Source organism: Salmo trutta, chromosome 15 (genome assembly GCF_901001165.1).
Source record: "Salmo trutta chromosome 15, fSalTru1.1, whole genome shotgun sequence".
NCBI lineage: Eukaryota > Metazoa > Chordata > Actinopteri > Salmoniformes > Salmonidae > Salmo > Salmo trutta.
Window position 1 is genome coordinate 11,479,278 of NC_042971.1, and position 20,740 is coordinate 11,500,017.

At 42.7% G+C, this 20,740-nt stretch overlaps 1 long non-coding RNA gene across 1 annotated transcript; it reads left to right on the plus strand.

The window, feature by feature from the left end:
- The first annotated feature begins 7,597 nt into the window (after window positions 1–7,597).
- On the plus strand, window positions 7,598–16,534 carry LOC115148218 (uncharacterized). The gene is made up of 3 exons (XR_003866599.1): window positions 7,598–7,764; window positions 12,427–12,569; window positions 16,259–16,534. It is a non-coding gene; the product is annotated as an uncharacterized LOC115148218 (long non-coding RNA).
- Window positions 16,535–20,740: the final 4,206 nt, after the last annotated feature.

The following is a 20,740-nucleotide window of genomic DNA, read 5'->3' on the forward strand; positions in this document are numbered from 1 at the left end:
TATTTGGCATAGGGGTCGAAATTAATTAAGGTTATGGTTAAAGGTAGACTCAGCAATATGACGTAGGTGCAAAAAGTAAACAGCATAGTGGGTCAATTTCCAAAACAACTAAGAGCGTTGAAGCGTGAGGCTAAACTAAAGTGTTTTGTAACTACCACACTCAGAGTGAAGCAAACCCATGCACAGATACTGTGTGTCTTGCATCTCAATATCTCCAGTGCTGCTCATGGCAACTTAATTTAGCTGAGTCAACCTTTAACATTAGATTAAGGAAAACAAAGGGTTAGGTATAGTTTCAGTAAGGTGAAGGTAAGGTTTAGGGAAAGGCATAAAAGTTAACATTGGTTAATGCACCGCTGTTCATTTTCTGCCTGTGTAAAAGTAGCCAGCAGTAAAAGTAGCCAGCTGCACTAGGGTCAGACAGCATTCCTATGTAGATTAAGACACTGCAGAGCCAATGTGAGATATGCCTCAGAAAATGTACCTCAATCCAGGGATGAGAAATGCTTTGTCAAAGATTTGTATAACTTACCTAAGATTGGAAACGACAGGCTCTGGTCAATGGGAGCAAATTAATCAGTGGGCAGAACAAGCAAAGAGGTGGACAGAGCCAAACTAGGTAGATCCTATTGGCGTGTTCTAGCATTTATTTGCATATTGCCATTAGGCAACTCCTACTCCGAAGTGCATGTGTGCAATAACTCAATTTGCTCTTGCACTCCTAAACAACCATTTTTTTATCAACTTTGGCAAACGTAAAACTTTTTTTCTTGAACAGGCTTTGTTACATCTTTGTTTCATTGATAAGAACATTTGCAGAATGTTTGGCCAAAATCCATCTCACTCCATCTTCTCCCACTGGGCTTCCTCTCATCAGTGAGTTGAAATGCCAACCAGATGCTTCACATATATACATCCAGTGAAATATCTGCCTCTTTGTTTATCTGTGGTGTTGTCCCATTATCAAATTGAAAACACATAGAAGATTGTATGACTGTTTATGCAATTTGTCATAATCAATTATGTGATCATTTTGGTGGTAATTAGTGGCAGATAAAACAAAAACAATTTAATAGTGGTAGGCCACTTCATCGAGAGGGGATTTTCGGTCATGCACATAATGAAAATGGGCTAATCATCTTAAATGTCGAGTCAGTTTTAAACGACATGATAGAATGACTAAAAAAAACATACAGACCTCGGCTCCATAAATGGACCTTGAAATGCAGTTTCGACGGTGATGACATGTTGAGTTTGTCTGCAGCCACGCAGTAAATTCGTCATTGCTGAAAGGACAGGTTTTAAATGAACGCCAAGCGCCATCAGGGCGGGGCCGCAGGGGTGTGCACCAGCCCCATCTTGGGTGCGTTCAGTTCGAATGTTTGCTAAATTGCCTATGGTTTGGACTAGATTACACACAATTCAAGGTGCAATTATGGAGCCAAGTTCTGTTTGTTTTTTTGGTCATTCTATCATGTGTAGTTTACTGTATATTGACTGAGTAACATGCTTGTCCCTGTTCGGTGCTATTTTAAGGGTTGGTCAATGGCTCTTTGGTTCGGCATCTCAGTATGGTTAAAGTAATTTCTTTAATCTTACCTGATGTACAACAGATAACAATGTGATTGTTTATCTTAATGCAATACAATCAGTTGTTCCATCAAATTAAATGACTCAAGGCGAAAATTCTAATTAAGCAGTCAGATTTGGTTTTGAAAATGTATTATATGATAAATCTACTACTTGGTATGAACAGGGGGAATAGGCTATTTATTTTCCCAATAACAACAGGGAACTCGCCATTAAAACTACAATTTACGTCCCTACCCCATTGAAGTTTAAATGGGTGAAATGGTTAAGGTAGGGGTATAGGGTTTAGCGTGGGGACGTTCCAAGGACTGGAAAAGCATGCCAAATCTTTTCAGTCTCCTGAGAGGAAATAGGTCTTGTCATGCCCTCCTCACGACTGTCTTGGTGTGCTTGGACCATGTTAGTTTGTTGGTGATGTGGACACCAAGAAATTTAAAGCTCTCAATCTGCTCCACTGCAGTCCCGTCGATGAGAATGGGGGCGTGCTCGGTCCTCTTTTTCATGTAGTCCACAACCATCTCCTTTGTCTTGATCACGTTGAGGGAGAGGTTGTTATCCTGGCACCACACGGCCAGGACTCTGACCTCCTCCCTATAGGCTGTCTCGTCGTTGTCGGTGATCAGGCCTACCACTGTTGTGTCATTGGCAAACTTAATGATGGTGTTGGAGTCGTGCCTGGCCATGCAGTCATGAGTGAACAGGGAGTACAGGAGGGGACTGAGCATGCACCCATGAGGGGCCCTGTGTTGAGGATCAGCGTGGCGGATGGGTTGTTACCTACCCTTACCACCTGGGGGCGGACCGTCAGGAAGTCCAGGATCCAGTTGCAGAGGGAGGTGTTTAGTCCCAGGGCCCTTAGCTTATTGATGAGATTTGAGGGCACTATGGTGTTGAACGCTGAGCTGTAGTCAATGAATAGCATTCTCACATAGGTGGTCCTTTTGTCCAGGTGGGAAAGGCTAGTGTGGAGTGCAATAGGGATTGCATCATCTGTGGATCTGTTGGTGCGGTATGCAAATTGGAGGGGGTCTAGAGTTTCTGGGATAATGGTGTTGATGTGAGCCATGACCAGCCTTTCAAAGCACTTCATGGCTACAGACGTGAGTGCTACGGGTTGGTAGTCATTTAGGCAGGTTACCTTAGTATTCTTGGCCACAAGAATGGTGGTCTGCTTAAAACGTGTTGCTATTACAGACTCAGACGGGGAGAGGTTGAAAATGTCAGTGAAAAGACTTCCAGTTGGTCAGCGCATGCTCTCAATACACGTTCTGGTAATCCGTCTGGCCCTTCGGCCTTGTGAATGTTGACCTTTTTAAAGGTCTTACTCACATCGGCTGCGGAGAGTGTGATAACACAGTCTTCCGGAACAGCTGGTGTTCTCATGCATGTTTCAGTTTTATTTGTCTTGAAGCGAGCATAGAAGTAGTTTAGCTCGTCTGGTAGGCTCGTGTCACTGGGCTGCTCTCGGCTGTGCTTCCCTTTGTAGTCTGTAATGGTTTGCAAGCCCTGCCACATCCGACGAGCGTCAGAGCCGGTGTAGTACGATTCGATCCTAGTCCTGTATTGCCGCTTTGCCTGTTTGATGGTTCATAGGAGGGCATAGCGGAATTTCTTATAAGCTTCCGGGTTAGAGTCCCAATCCTTGAAAACGGCAGCTCTAGCCTTTAGCTCAGTGCAGATGTTGCCTGTAATCCATGGCTTCTGGTTGGTATGTACGAACAGTCACTGTGGGATACGACGTCATCGATGCACTTATTGATGAAGCCAATGACTGATTTGGTGTAGTCCTCAATGACATCGGAGGAATCTCGGAACATATTCCAGTCTGTGCTAGCAAAACAGTCCTGTAGTTTAGCATCTGCTTCATCTGACCACTTTTTTATTTTTCTATTCACTGGTGCTTCCTGCTTTAATTTTGCTTGTAAGCAGGAATCCGGAGGATATAATTATGGTCAGATTTGCCAAATGGAGGGCTAGGGAGAGCTTTGTATGCGTCTCTGTGTGTCGAGTAAAGGTGGTCCAGAGTTTTTTTTTTCCTTCTGGTTGCACATTTAACATGCTGATAGATATTTGATAAAACTGATTTAAGTTTCCCTGCATTAAAGTCCCCGGCCACTAGGAGCACCACCTCTGGGAGAGCGTTTTCTTGTTTGCTTATGGCTGAATACAGCTCCTTCAATGCTATCTTAGTGCCAGCCTCAGTCTGTGGTGGTATTTAAACAGTTTCGAAAAATACAGATAAACTCTCTAGGTAGATAGTGTGGTCTACAGTTTATCATGAGATACTCTTTTGAATGTGGGATTATCCGGTGTTGATGAGTGTGGAGGATATGGCAGTAACAAGAAAAGATGGCAGAGATGATGGCAAATGCATTTGTCCAAGTGCGTAGCTTGGCTAATCTGCTAGAGGATTGGCAGAGGGGGAGAGAGAGAATGAAAGGGGAGCAACCTGATGTGCTGGACAGGAAATAATGCGTTGAGTGCACCTTTTACTAGGTGAACTGGAGGTGAAGAGGGCAATAGGCAAGGTTGGTTTAACCTCACCTGGGAAGGATGAGGGTGGGGAAATCTCTATCAGACAGCTAATTGGTGGATAACGGTACAACGCAGGGGCGTGTGATTAGTCTTCCTTTGTTCTTAATCATGATCAATGATGTGTTCTCTCAACTGGACATTGGGAGGTGTTTATTTGCAGATGATGGGGCCTTATGGAATAGGGAAAGAAATGTACCATACATAGTCAGGAAGGTACAGGAAGCAATTGATGAGGTGGAGTGGTTGTCATTAAAGTGGGGAGTCAGGTTCTCTGTAGTGAAATCTCGGTGTTCTTTAACAGGAGGATTGGAAGGTAGGAGATGTGATAAGCCTGCGGTTGTATCAATTTAAATCAAATGTTATTGGTCACATACACATGGTTAGCAGATGTTATTGCGAGTGTAGCGGAATGCTTATGCTTATAGTTCTGACAATGCAGCAATATCTAACATGTAATCTAACAATTCCACAACAACTACCTAATACACACAAATCTAAGTAAAGGAATGGAATAAGAATATATACATTTAAATATATGGATGAGCAATGACAGAGCAGCATAGGCAAGATGCAATAGATTGTATAAAATACAGTATATACATATGAGATGAGTAATGCAAGATATGTAAACATTATTAAAGTGGCATTATTAAAGTGACTAGTGATCCATTTATTAAAGTGGCCAATGATTTCAAGTCTTTATGTAGGCAGCAGCCTCTCTGTGATGGCTGTTTTTCAGTCTCTCGGTCCCAGCTTTGATGCACCTGTACTGACCTCGCCTTCTGGATGGTAGCTGGGTGAACAGGCAGTGGCTCAGGTGGTTGTTATCCTTGATTATATTTTGGGCCTTCCTGTGACATCGGGTGCTGTAGGTGTCCTGGAATTCGGGTAGTTTTCCCCCCAGTGATGAGCTATGCAGACCGCACTACCCTCTGGAGAGCCTTGCGTTTGTAGGCGGTGCAGTTGCCATACCAGGCGGTGATAAAGCCCGACAAGATGCTCTCAATTGTGCGTTTGTAAAAGTTTGTGAAGATTTTAGGTGACAAGCCAAATTTCTTCAGCCTCCTGAAGTTGAAGAGGCGCTGTTGCACCTTCTTCATCACACTATCTGTGTGGGTGGACCATTTCAGTTTGTTTGTGATGTGTACCCAGAGGATCTTAACTTTCCACGTTCTCCACTGCTGTCCCGTCGAAGTGGATAGGGGAGTGCTCCCTCTGCTGTTTCCTGAAGTCCATGATCATCTCCTTTGCTTTGTTGACATTGAGTGAGAGGTTGTTTTGCTGACACCAAACTCCGAGTGCCCTCACCTCCTCCCTGTAGGCTGTCTCGTCGTTGTTGGTATTCAAGCCTACTACTGTTGTGTCATCTGCAAATTTGATGATTGAGTTGGAGGCGTGCATGGCCACACAGTCATGGGTGAACAGGGAGTACAGGAGGGGGCTGAGCACGCACCCTTGTGGGTCCCCAGTGTTGAGGATCAGTGAAGTGGAGATGTTGTTTCCTACCTTCACCACCTGGGGGTGGCCCGTCAGGAAGTCCAGGACCCAATTGCACAGGGCGGGGTTGAGAGCCAGGGCCTCTAGCTTAATGATGAGCTTGGGGGGTACTATGGTGTTGAATGCTGAGCTATAGTCAATGAACAGCATTCTAACATAGGTATTCCTCTTGTCCAGATGGGATAGGGCAGTGTGCAGTCTTATGACGATTGCATCATCTGTGGACCTATTGGGGCGGTAAGCAAATTTAAGTGGGTCTAGTGTGACAGGTAAGGTGGAGGTGATATGATCCTTGACTAGCCTCTCAAAGCACTTCATGATGACAGAAGTAAGTGCTACGGGGCGATAGTCGTTTAGTTCAGCTACCATTGCCTTCTTGGGTACAGAAACAATGGTGGCCATCTTGAAGCATGTGGGGACAGTAGACTGGAATAGGGAGAGTTTGAATATGTCCGTAAACACCCCAGCCAGCTGATCTGCGTATGCTCTGAGGACGTGGCTAGGGATGCCGTCTGGGCCGGCAACCTTGCGAGGGTTAACATGTTTAAATGTGTTACTCACGTCGGCCACAGAGAAGGAGAGCCTACAGTCCTTGGTAGCGGCCGCATCGGTGGCACTGTATTATCCTCAAAGCGGGCGAAGAAGGTGTTTAGATTGTCTGGAAGCAAGACGTCGGTGTCCATAACATGGCTGGTTTTCTTTTTGTAGTCCGTGATTGTCTGTAGACTCTGCCACATACGTCTCGTGTCTGAGCCGTTGAATTGCGACTCCACTTTGTCTCTATACTGACATTTTGCTTGTTTGATTGCCTTGTGGAGGGAATAACTACACTGTTTGTATTCGGCCATAATCCCAGTCACTTTTCCATGGTTAAATGCGGTGGTTCACGCTTTCAGTTTTGCGCGAATGCCGCCATCTATCCATGGTTTCTTGTTAGGGTAGGTTTTAATAGTCACAGTGGGTACAACATCTCCTATCCACTTCCTTATAAACTCACTCACCGAATCAGCGAATACGTCAATATTTTTCTCTGAGGCTACCCAGAACATGTCCCAGTCCGCGTGATCAAAACAATCTTGAAGCATGGATTCAGATTGGTCAGACCAGTGTTGAATAGTTATTAACACGGGTACATCCTGTTTGAGTTTCTGCCTATAGGAAGGGAGGAGCAAAATTGAGCCATGGTCAGATTTGCCAAAAGGAGGGTGGGGGAGGGCCTTGTATGCATCACGGAAGTTAGAGTAGCAGTGATCCAGAGTTTTTCCAGCACGAGTACTACAGTCAATATGCTGATAGAATTCAGGTAGCCTTGTTCTCAAATTTGCTTTGCTAAAATCCCCAGCTACAGCCTTCCCTGTAGCTCAGTTGGTAGAGCATGGTGTTTGCAACGCCAGGGTTGTGGGATCGATTCCCACGGGGGGCCAGCACAGAATTTTTTTTAATGAAATTGTATGAAATGTAAGTTGCTCTGGATAAGAGCGTCTGCTAAATGACTAAAATGTAAAAATGTAAATGTAAATGCAGCCTCAGGATATATGGTTTCCAGTTTTCATAAAGTTCAGTGAAGTTCCTTGAGTGCCATCGTGGTATCGGCTTGAGGGGGCATATACACGGCTGTGACAATAACCAAGGAGAATTATCTTGGGAGAATATACGGTCAGCATTTGATTGTGAGAAATTCTAGGTCAGGTGAACAAAAGGACTTGAGTTCCTGTATGTTGTTACAATTACAATTAATCATAAAACATACACCCCCCCTCCCCTCTTCTTCCCGAAGAGATGTTTATTCCTGTCGGCGCGACGTACAAAGAATCCAGGTGGCTGTATCGACTCCGACAGCATATCCCGAGAGAGCCATGTTTCCGCGAAACAGAGTATGTTACAATCCCTGATGTCTCTCTGGAAAGCAACACTTGCCCTAATTTCATCTACCTTGTTATCTAGAGACTGGACATTAGCGAGTAATATACTCGGAAGCGGTGGGTGGTGTGCGCGCCTCCGAAGTCTGACCAGAAGACCGCTCCGTCTACCTCTTCCCTGGCGGCGTTGTTTTGGCTCAGCCTCTGGAATCAGCTGAAATGCCCTGTGAAGTTCGGACAAAGGATCAGCTTCGGGAATGTCGTATTCCGAGTCCTAATGCTGGTAAGTTGACGTCGCTCTGATATCTAATAGTTATTCCAGGCTGTATGTAATAACACTTAAGATTTTCTGTGCTAACAATGTAAGAAATAATACATAATACATAATAATACATAATGCAAAGTTTCCTAAGGACTAGAAGCGTGGCAGCCCTCTCTGCCGACGCCATCCTGTGTATGGGAGACATTGGGGTGGTGGGGTTCTTCAAGTTCCTTGGGGTGTACATTGATACTAAGCTGGCCTCGGCAGAAAACATGGAGAGACTGATGGGAAAATGTAAAAAAGTTATAAATGTGATGCGCTGCTTGACAGGGAGTGCGGGGCTGTGCGTTCCTCACTGAGGAAGTTGAACAGTTGAAGTCGGAAGTTTACATATACCTTAGCCAAATACATTTAAACTCAGTTTTTCACAATTCCTGACATTTAATCCTAGTAAAAAACTCCCTGTTTTAGGTCAGTTAGGATCACCACTTTATTTTAAGAATGTGAAATGTCAGAATAATAGTAGAGAGAATGATTTATTTCAGCTTTTATTTATTTCATCACATTCCCAGTGGATCAGAAGTTTACATACACTCAATTACTATTTAGTAGCATTGCCTTTAAATTGTTTAAGTTAGGTCAAATGTTTCGGGTAGCCTTCCACAAGCTTCCCACAATAAGTTGGGTGAATTTTGGCCCATTCCTCCTGACAGAGCTGATGTAACGGAGTCAGGTTGCAGGCCTCCTTGCTCGCACATCCTTTTTCAGTTCTGCCCACAAATTCTGTATAGGATTGAGGTCATGGCTTTGTGATGGCCACTCCAATACCTTGACTTTGTTGTCCTTAAGCCATTTTGCCACAACTTTGGAAGTATGCTTAGAGGTCATTGTTCATTTGGAAGACCCATTTGCGACCAAGCTTTAACTTCCTGACTGATATCTTGAGATGTTGCTTCAATATATCCGCATAACTTTCCTGGCTCATGATGCCATCTATTTTGTGAAGTGCACCAGTCCCTCCTGCAGCAAAGCACCCCCACAACATGATGCTGCCACCCCCGTGCTTCACGGTTGGGATGGTGTTCTTCGGCTTGCAAGCCTCCCCTTTTTCCTCCAAACATAACAATGGTCATTATGGCCAAACAGTTCTATTTTTGTTTCACCAGACCAGAGGACATTTCTCCAAAAAGTATGATCTTTGTCCCCACGTGCAGTTGCAAACCGTAGTCTGTTTTGTTATGGTGGTTTTGGAGAAGTGGCTTCTTCCTTGCCGAGCGGCCTTTCAGGTTATGTCGATATTAGACTTGTTTTACTGTGGATATAGATACTTTTGTACCTGTTTCCTCCAGCATCTTCACAAGGTCCTTTGCTGTTGTTCTGGGATTGATTTGCACTTTTCGCACCAAAGTACGTTCATCTCTAGGAGACGGTTTGACGGCTGCATGGTCCCATGGTGTTTATACTTGCGTACTATTGTTTGTACAGATGAACGTGGTACCTTAAGGCGTTTGGAAATTGCTCCCAAGGACGAACCAGATTTGTGGAGGTCTACATTTTTTCTGAGGTCTTGGCTGATTTCTTTTGATTTGCCAATGATGTCAAGCAAAGAGGCACTGAGTTTGAAGGTAGGCCTAAAAATACATCCACAGGTACACCTCCAATTATGTCAATTAGCCTATCTGAAGCTTCTAAAGCCATAACATCATTCTCTGGAATTTTCCAAGCTGTTTGAAGGCACAGTCAACTTAGTGTATGTAAACTTCTGACCCACTGGAATTGTGATACAGTAAATTATAAGTGAAATAATCTGTCTGTAAACAATTGTTGGAAAAATTACTTGTGTCATGCACAAAGTAGATGTCTTAACCGACTTGCCAAAACTCTAGTTTGTTTACAAGAAATTTGTGGAGTGGTTGAAAAACGAGTTTTAATGACTCCAATCTAAGCGTATGTAAACTTCCGACTTCAACTGTATGTTGCTTTGATCCTATCTGTAATAGACTATGGAACTATAGTGTATGGTTTGGCAGCCAGGACATCACTGGAAAGGGTTGATGTCATGATGCCTTCCCTGTAGCTCAGTTGGTAGAGCATGGTGTTTGCAACGCATGGTGTTTGCAACGCCAGGTGTTACGAATCCCTTTGGCCCAGCAGTCTAGGGGGGGATGGATACGAGACCGTAACATAAATCATGCAAATTATAATAGTGATAAAGAGCAGTGAGAACCAAAACCACAGACAACTGAAATCAACCGTCAAACTCAAAAGGTTTATTTTAAACACACGGTAAAGGGGTGTGAGAAAAGGGGCTGAGCTGGACCCAATCAAAGAAACAATAAGCCAAAAACACCCCTAAGCTAGACTAGCCTATTTCAAGAACAGTTAGCTAACTAACCAAAAATACAGTGGGTGGTCCGCCCAGTTCTAACTAGGGTACTTAGACACAGTATTCCTACGGGTAATGTATGCCCATGGGCGACTTGTCTTGGTACCCCCTTTTCCCACCAAACAAACAAACAGTCAAACAACAAAACAATACTCACAGGATTACCGGACAAATGTGACATGTAGTTGCAAAAACAAAAGCGATCAATACAGAGATAGAGCGCAGGGGACACAGAGAGAGATTGAGAGAATGAACACAAAGATTGATCTGGGGAGAAAACAACTGACTGTTTTTTTAAACCAAGGGAAAGGGGCTGTGATTGGGTGAGGGAAGAGGAGCAGGTGTCTTCTGTTTGGGGACTGATTGATGATTGTCACCTGTGAGGGGAGAAGGAGAGAGAAACGAAACACACAGGATACATACAGGATATCTGTATCTGTAACACCAGGGTTGTGAGTTATTCCCACGGGGGGGCCAGTACGGGAAAAAACATTTTTTTTAATGAAATTAACTGAAATGTATGCATTCACTACTGTAAGTCGCTCTGGATAAGAGCGTCTGCTAAATGACTAAAATGTAAATGTAAAAATGTCAGACAGGCGCAAGAACTGTAGTGGGGCCTTTCTGACCTATCCCGTGTTAGCTCTACAGCTGGAGATGGGGGAAGATGCCAGTACATATTACAAGACAACAGCTGACAACAGCTGGCAGTTAACTATTGGGTTAACTTACAGGGACATGGCATGTCTCACTCCATGAAAGGGGTGTTTGTTACAGGCATGTTGGGAACATGAACGTGGTCAGAATACAAGCTTTGGATGGGTGCGTAATACCGAGGTGAGGCAGATGGGACTGTATGACAGGGAGTGTAACCCCACGTTACCTATCCCTGTGAGTCCACCATGGCTACTCCCTACTCCAGTAGTTGATCTACAAATGTTGGAGAGATTAAGGAAAGACAGGTTGATCTATTCAAGTTATTTAAAAGATGGCTGTATACTGTATATCAGGATTTTATGCCGATATATACAGATGAATCAAAAGAACCAAGGGCAGGTTGGACTGGGTTAGCCTTTGTTGTACAGGAAAGTGGGGTGGCAGTCAGGAAACGCATTACAGATCACTTCGCTGTTTACACAGCAGAGCCGATAGCTGTACTGTTGGCATTGCAGTGGGTGGAGGAAGTCAAGCCAAGCAGTGTAGGTATAGGGGATGCAGGTAGCCTAGTGGTTTGAGCGTTGGGCCAGTAACTGAAAGGTTGCTGTATCGAATCCCTGAGCTGACAAGGTAAAAATCTGTCGTTCTGCCCCTGAACAAGGCAATTAACCCACTGTTCCCCAGTAGGCTGTCATTGTAAATAAGAATTTGTTCTTAACTGACTTGCCTAGCTAAATAAAGGTTAATTTTTTTTTTTTTAAACCTGTTATATATCAGACCTGTTATATGAGATACTTCTCACCCATGGCTGGTTATGACAGATGGGTATACAGGCTAGATTTACTTGAGTCCAAGCTCATGTGGGGGTGGAGGGAAATGAGGCAGCTGTTCTGGCAATGCAGTCCCTGAACGGTGGGGAGGTGGACATTGAGGTGCCCATGAGTAAAGCAAAGGCTAAGAGCCTCATATGGACAGTGGTGATGCAGGCATAATAAAGGTAGGCATCTCTACCAAATACAAAGGAAAGTTGGAGAGGGGAGGATAGCAGGAAGGGACAGGAAAGAGGAGCCCATTTTCTCTAGTACACAGCCGGCTGAACACCTCAAAGTGTGGTTATTGCCAGGAATTTCAAACTTTTGTGTTAATACAGTGTGGACAATGGGAGGGAGGGGGAGGGAGAGGGAGAGAGAGAGAGAGAGAGAGGTTGAGAGGTGGTATGAGAGAAGGGGATAGAGGAATTGAGTATAAAAAGTTTATTAAGTAGAACATCATTAGTTATACAGTAGTTTCCAACCGTTTTTATTTTTTTAAGACAAATGGGGCTGGCAGGTACGATTTAGGTGGCGGTAATGCACCTTAACATTGGATGCCAACTGCTGATAAACCCCACAGAATAAGGCTTTTCTGCTTATTTATAAGGTTTTAGGGTGTAAACTAATTTGTGCACAAAATTTGAGAGAAATAAGATTTTCGTCCATATGGAACATTTCTGGGGTATTTTATTTCAGCTCATGAAACATGGGACCAACACTTTACATGTTGGGTTTATATTTTTGTTTAGTGCACATTAGAAGGGCTGAGTAGATGGCTAATTTGGTAATAATTTGTATTCTCTCCTCTCATCTTCTTTCTCCTCACAGACTGGAGGAATCTGGGAATGTCCATGCGCATAGAGCGCTCCTCATTGGACCGGGTGAAGAAACTATTTGAAGCTAACAATAAGAAGATTGAGGAGAAGCAGGAGTATGATTCTGAAGAGCGCATGAAAGAGCTTTGAGAAGAGGTCAGTGATGGGGCTAGAATAAGCTTACTCTGTGTCAGTCCAAATGGATGTAATGTCTATTAGTTCAGGTCAGGGAATAAATGTAATTGCTGGTATGTCTAACATGCTGACTTAACCTGCTGGGTTGCATGTGCCAGCATTGCAAATTAAATTTACATACATGTTATTCAATCATTTAATCCAAACTGCTCGCATGCGACAAAGGGCGCCTGCATTGCCAGGCCCTGAAATAGAACTTGGTTCTATGTATTTTAGATGCCTAAAGTGCTGCAAGTCCCGCCTCTCCCATCTGCTCCTTGGTTTGTAAGATCCTACATAGGTGATTGAAAGATGAACGAGGTGCACACTCCAGTCCAATTGATCAAAGATTTCTATAACTAACCAAAGATAGACCACAACCTGTCGTTTCTAATGGGAGCAAATGAATCATAGTGGCAGAACGAGCAAGGAGATGGGCAGAGCCAAGCTAGAGCTAGCGAGATCCTGTTGGTGCATTCTAGCATGTATTTGCATATTCCCATTAGGGAACGCCTTTTCTGTGAAGTGCTCATGTGCATTAACTTCATTTGCCCTGGCACTCCTTCTAAACAACACCATTGTTAAAACTTTGGTAAAGGGGAAATTCCACAAAACTTAGTCCACTGTTTGTAACAGATTCTAGTTTTGGAAACAGACAACTGTATTGAGATGAAAATGTTGAATCGATGAGAAAATGATCAGAACATCGGCCAAAATCCATCTCGCTCCATCTTCTCCTACCTCCGGCCACTGGGCTTCCTTTCATCGACCATATTTGGTTGTGTGTAGGAATGCCAACCGGATGCTTCCGGCTCATTGTTCTATTTGGGTCGTCACTATTTACGACATCCACACAGTCATAAACCCCATTTATTTCTGCAATTTCTGTTCTTGAAATGTGATTTTAAACCTGTGAGATTGTGGCGATAATGCACCTTAAAGTTGGTTGCCAACCGCCATATAAAATCCACAGAAGAAGGACGAGGAACGAGGAGAGATTAATCAAAGAAAACGAAAAACGAACTAGGTTTCCTCTTTTATCTGTGGATTAATTGTCGGAGTAGATAACACATGATTTTGTATGACTCAAAATGGGTCAAAATTCTACAAAGATCCAGCAAAAAAAATTACCATATGCATTTCAGGTGAAATGCTGATCTTCAACAAGGAGGGCCCTCAGGGGTGTGTGTACAGTCCCCTCCTGTACTCCCTGTTCACCCATGACTGCATGGCCAGGCACGACTCCAACACCATCATTAAGTTTGCCAATGACACAACAGTGGTAGGCCTGATCACTGACAACGATGAGACCTGGCAGTGGAGGAGGTCAGAGACCTGGCAGTGTGGTGCCAGGACAACAACCTCTCCCTCAATGTGATCAAGACAAAGGAGATGATCATGGACTACAGGAAAAGGAGCTCGCCCCCATTCTCATCAACGGGGCTGTAGTGGAGCAGGTTGAGAGCTTCAAGTTCATGGTCCAAACACACCAAGACATTCATGAAGAGGGAATGACAATGTCTATTCCCCATCAGGAGACTGAAAACATTTGGCATGGGTCCTCAGATCCTCAAAAAGTTATACAGCTGCACCATCGAGAGCATCCTGACTGGTTGCATCACCGCCTGGTATGGCAACTGCTCGGCCTCCGCCTGCAAGGCACCACAGAGGGTAGTGCGTACGGCCCAGTACATCACTGGAGCCAAGCTTCCTGCCATCCAGGACCTTTATACCAGGCGGTGTCAGAGGAAGGCCCTAAGAATTGTCAAAGACTCCACCTGCCTTGTCATAGACTGTTCTCTCTGCTACCGCATGGTACCGGAGCGCCAAGTCTAGGTCCAAATGGCTTCTTAACACCTTCTACCCCCAAGCCATAGGACTCCTGAACAGCTAATCAAATGTCTACCCGGACTATTTCCATTGACCCCCCCCCCCCTCCCATTTTTACGCTGCTGCTACTCTCTGTTCATTATCACTTTACCTCTACCTACATGTACATATTACCTCAATTACCTCAACTAACCTGTGCCCCCACACAGTGACTCTGTACCGGTACCCCCTGTATATCGTCTCGTTACTGTTATTTTATTGTTGCTCTTTAATTATTTGTTATTTTTAAATGTTCTTATTTTTATTTTCATATTTTATTTATTTTTTACTTCCGTTTATTTGAGTAAATACTTTATTAACACTTATTTTTCTTAAATCTGCATTGTTGGGGCTACGTGGTAGCAATGAACCCCGAGACGGGATTGCTAGCAAGGCTGGAAATTCAAAACATCAAAAATCTAATAATTTCAATTTCTCAAACAATCAACTATTTTACACCATTTAAAAGATAAATATCTTCTTAATCTAACCACATTGTTCGATTTTGAAAGAGGCTTTACGGCAAAAGCATAAAGTTAGATTATGTTAGGACAGTACATAGCCACAAAAGTACAAACATCCATTTTCAATTCAAGGTCAGGCGTCACCAAAAGCAGAAACCAGCTAAAATTATGCACCAACCTTTGACAATCTCCATCAGATGACACTCCTAGGACATTATGTTATACAATACATGCATTTTTTGTTCCATCAAGTTCATATTTATATCCAAAAACAGCATTTTACAGTAGCGGTGAAATTCAGATTTTTTTCTTCTCTGAAATGCTTCCGGTGAACAACGTTACAATTTACAAAATTACTATTCGAAAACATTGGTAAATTATAATATTGTCATTCAAATAATTATAGTTTAACATTTCGTAAATGCTACTGTATTGCCAGATTTCAAAATAACTTTACTGGGAAATCACAAGTTGCAATAAACCGGGTGCTGTGCTAAGAACAATAGGCTAGGCTATATAGGTTAGCATCATCTTGTAACCATGTAATATCAATAATACTATTGTCAATAATCCCTTACCTTTGATTATCTTCATCCATTGTCACTTCCAGGAATCCCAGGTCCACAACAAATGTGGTTTCTTTTGACAAAGTTCATAATTGATGTCCAAATAACTCCAAGTTGTTCCATGTTGTTAGCGCTTCGGTGGCTACTAAAAAGTAGCGCGGGGGGGTGTGAAGTCACGGCGAAAAGTTAAAAAAAGTTTTAAAAAATAATCTATTTACGTTCGTTCAAACATGTCAAACGTTGTTTAGCAGGTGCAGGCAATAATGGAAGTGACGACATCCCAGGGACGTCAACTTCCCTGCATTCTAATTCGATCTCTGTTCATCATAGACGCTTCAAACAACTTTATAAAGATCGCTGACATCTAGTGGAAGCCGTAGGAGTTGCAAAATGAATCCTTTCTCACTGTGGTATCTATTAAACATTGACTCAAAATAAATAGTACAGCCACAAAATTCTTTTTTTCTCTCAGGTTTTCTCAGGTTTTTGCCTGCCATATGAGTTTTGTTATACTTACAGACACCATTCAAACAGTTTTAGAAAATTCAGAGTGTTTTCTATCCAAATTTGGTAATATTATGCATATCCGAGCTTCTGAGTTGGTGTAGGTGGCAGTTAAAAATGGGCACATATTTTTTTCAAATTTCTCAATACTGCCCCCTAGCCCCAACAGGTTTTAAGGGCTTGTAAGCAAGCATTTTGCTAAGGTTGTATTCGGCGCATGTGACAAATACAATTTGATTTGATGTATCCCTGCTACTTCTTTTCCCAGGAGGAGAAAGCGAAAGCTTACAAGAAGGAGAAGCAGAAAGAAAAGATTCTTAAAGCAGAGGAGGATCTCTTCGAGGAGAATGATGAAATCGCTGACATGATAGGATTCTCAGGGTTTGGTTCCTCAAACAAAAACAAAATTACCTAAAGAAATGTATTTGACCACAAAGAAAACTTTGCTGTCTGTAGTATTCTATTAGTGTCACTATACTCCCTCTCCGGCCTCTAGGTCATCAGGCTGCTGATTATCCTGCACACCTGTCACCATCGTCTCGCGCACCTGCGCCGCATGACACTCACCTGGACTCCATCACCTCCTTGATTAACTTCCCTATATGTGTCACTCCCCTTGGTTATTTCCTCAGGTGTTATTGACTCTGTTTTCATGTCGGTGCATTGTTTGTGTTTTGTGTTCCTTTATTGATTAAAACACTCACTCCCTGAACTTGCTTCCTGACTCTCAGCGCACTTGTTATAATTAGACTGAGGGTGTTCTGTTTTATTCCTCACCTGGCTATTTACTCAATGAGCACCCATGATCAGATAATAAACCAGCAAGCAAAAAGCCCCAGGCCCCTTAAATGAAGTATCCTTATATAAAAAGGAAGTGAGACACGTGATTCATGTCGGTTTTGGGGACGGGAGATCGTTTTTCTACTAGGGGGTCATCCACCTTCACAGCACAGAGGAACGGCAAAAGCTGAGAAAGAGGAGCGAACCAGTGGCCCCACACATGACTGCCACACCAGGCATGTGCTGTAGGTTTCTGCACATACTGCCACCTGTAAACAACACGGAAGGACAGGACTCTGAAGTCAGCGTAAAAATAAATGCTTAGTTATTGATAATGCACTGGTCAATGTAAGACCCGTTGATAATGTGCTATCACAACAGACAGACAGACAACTTCAAGCCCCAAAGTGTGTTACCATGCCAGCAAGGGCCCAAGAGAGCATGCTGATGAGATCAAAGTAGTATTTGTCAATGCGTTGGATCAATAGTCTGTAGAGTCCTCCGCTTGAAGCAGCATGCAGCAGGTTTATAGTGCCCAGCCCCAGCAGCTGGCTCTCATCAGTATCCAACACACAGGGGTGCCCATCACCACGCCAAGAAGCCCAGTATTTGAAGGCATCCTCCCAGCACCGCCATCTATGAACAGTCATACCCAAGGGAGACATAAGGGCCTTTTATCAATTAGATTTGCTCACCTCCTGCATCCTCTCTCCACCGTCCTCTCTTTCCTCCTATTGAAAAAGGTAAAAGTTAACTGAGGAGAGTCGGCGAGGAAAGTGACCGTGGATGGAAATGCGCTTGCTTGAAATGAGACGGCCCTTGTCCAAATAAATGTGTAAAGTGCCCACATGAAAAAATAATATAGTATACCATGGTATAAATACTATAGTTTTCAATGTAGTGATTTTGTGAACTATTTACATGTAAAAATAGAAATACTGTAGTAGTAGTATATACCATAGTAATTAATGTAGTGTTTTTGTTGATTGTAGTATACTGTAAGTATTCACATCCCTTGACTTTTTCCACATTTTGTTGTGTTACAGCCAGAATTTTAAATGGATTAAATATAGATTTGTTTGGTCACTGACCTACATAAAATACCCCATAATGTCAAAGTGGAATGATGTTTTTAGAAAGTAATAAATAAAAAAAGCTGAAATGTCTTTAGTCAATAAGTATTCCACCCCTTAGTTATGACAAGCCTAAATAAGTTCTGGAGTAAACACCTGCTTAACAAGTCATATAATAAGTTGCATGGACTCACTCTGTGTGCAATAATAGTGTTTAACATGATTTTTGAATGACTACCTCATCTCTGTACCCCAGACATACAATTATCTGTAAGGTTCCTCACTCGAGCAGTGAATTTCAAATACATATTCAACCACAAAGATCATCAAGATTTTAAAATGCCTCACAAAGAAGGGAACCTATTGGTACATGGGTTAAAGTTTTTAAAAAAGCAGACATTGAATATCCCTTTAAGCATGGTGAAGTTATTACACTTCTGATGGTGTATCAACACACCCAGTGTCACAAACCTCTTCGTCAGAAGATATGTTGAAATCGCTGTTGGACAAAGTGGACCAATATGCAGCGGATTGCGTGCTCATCATCATTTATTTTAAATGAGAACACGAGGAAAAACCAATAAACAAAACTCACGACAGGAACAGTGTAGCAGGCTAAACAAAAGCAGTGCTAACATACAACTACCCACCATACAAAACAAACATACCTCTGCCACGCCCTGACCAAATAATACAAATAATCCTCTATACTGGTCAGGACGTGACACCCAGTCGTCACTACAAAGATACAGGCGTCCTTCCTAACTCAGTTGCCTGAGAGGAAGGAAACCGCTCAGGGATTTCACCATGAGGCCAATGGTGGCTATAAAATAGTTACAGAGTTTAATGGCTGTGATGGTTAGATAACTGAGGATGGATCAACAACATTGTAGTTACTCTACAATACTAACCTAATTGACAGAGTGAAAAGAAGGAAGCCTGTACATAATAGAAATATTCCAAAACATGCATATGGCACTAAAGTAATATTGCAAAAAATGTGGCAAAGTAATTTCACTTTTTGTCCTGAATACAAAAAAGCTACGGAATGGAGCTAAGCACAGGAAGAATCCGAGAGGAAAACCTGGTTCAGTCTGCTTTCCACCAGACATTGGGAGATTAATTCACCTTTCAGCACGACAATAACCTAAAACACAAGGCCAAATCTACACTGGAGTTGCTTACCAAGAAGTAGGTAAATGTTCCTGAGTGGCAGTTACAGTTTTGACTTAAATCTACTTGAAAATCTATGGCAAGACCTGAAAATGGTTGTCTAGCAAGGATCAACAAACAATTTGATAGAGCTTGAAGAATTTTGAAAATAATAATGGCCAAATGTTGCACAATCCAGGTGTGGAAATCTCTTCGAGATTTACCCAGAAAGACTCACAGTTGTAATCGCTGCCAAATGTGCTTCTACAAAGTATTGACTCAGGGGAGTGAATACTTATGTAAAACAGATATCTATGTATTTAATTTTCCAAAAATTTGCTACAAATTCTAAAACCATGTTTTCACTTTGTCATTATGGGATATTGTGTGTAGATAGGTGAGAATGAAATTAATTTAATCCATTTTGAATTCAGGCTGTTTCACAGCAAAATGTGGAATAAGTCAAGGGGTATGAATACTTTCTGAAGGCAATGTACAGGAGCATTTTTGCAGACTGTGGTATACTGTAGTATTAACTGTAGGGTTTTTGCAGACTGTAATATACTGTAATATTTACTGCAGGGTTTTTACTGACATTTCAGGAGTGTTTAAAATTGTATTTTTTTTAAATTATCTTTTGACATAGAAGTGAAAACTTTCTAAAAGAGGAAACCTACTGAAGAAATACTAAAAGAGCACATTTCCATAACCTCAAATCAAATCAAATTTTATTTGGAACATGTGCTGAATACAACAGGTGTAGGTAGACCTTACAGTGAAATGCTTACTTACAAGCCCTTAACCAACAATTCAGTTTTAAGAAAATAAGTGTCAAGTAAAAATAGATGAGTTAAAAATAACAAATAATTAAAGAGCAGCAGTAAAATAACAGTAGCAAGGGTATACACAGGGGGTACCTGTACAGAGTCAATGTGTGGGGGCACAGGTTAGTCGAGGTAATTGCGGTAATATGTACATGTACTGTAGGTAGAGTTAAAGTGACTATGCATAGATAATTAACAGAGAGTAGCAGCAGCGTAAGGGGGGGTGGACAATGCAAATAGTCTGGGTAGCCATTTGATTAGCTGTTCAGGGGTCTTATGGCTTGGGGGTAGAAGCTGTTAAGAAGCCTTTTGGACCTAGACTTGGCACTCTGTAGTGCCTTGCGGTCGGAGGCCGAACAGTTGCCATAACAGGCAGTGATGCAACCAGTCAGGATGCTCTAGATGGTGCAGCTGTATAACTTCTTGAGGATCTGAGGAATAGGCGTCTTCACGACTGTATTGGTGTGTTTGGACCATGATAAATTGTTGGTGATGTGGACACCAAGGAACTTGAAGCTCTCAACCTGCTCCACTACAGCCACGTCGATGAGAGTGGGGGCTTGCTCGGTCCTCCTTTTCCTGTTGCCCATAATCATCTCCTTTGTCTTGATAATATTGAGGGAGAGGTTGTTATCCTGGCACCACATGACCAGGTCTCTGACCTCCTCCCTATAGGCTGTCTCATCATTGTCGGTGATCAGGCCTTCCACTGTTGTGTCATTGGCAAACTTAATGATGGTGTTGGAGTCATGCCTGGCCATGCAGTCATGAGTGAACAGGGAGTACAGGAGGGGACTGAGCACACACCCCTGAGGGGCCCCCGTATTGAGGATCAGTGTGACGGATGTGCTGTTACCTACCCTTACCACCTGGGGGCAGCCAAATAGTTTAGAGCTTAAGCTCTTTTCTATAACCTGTATG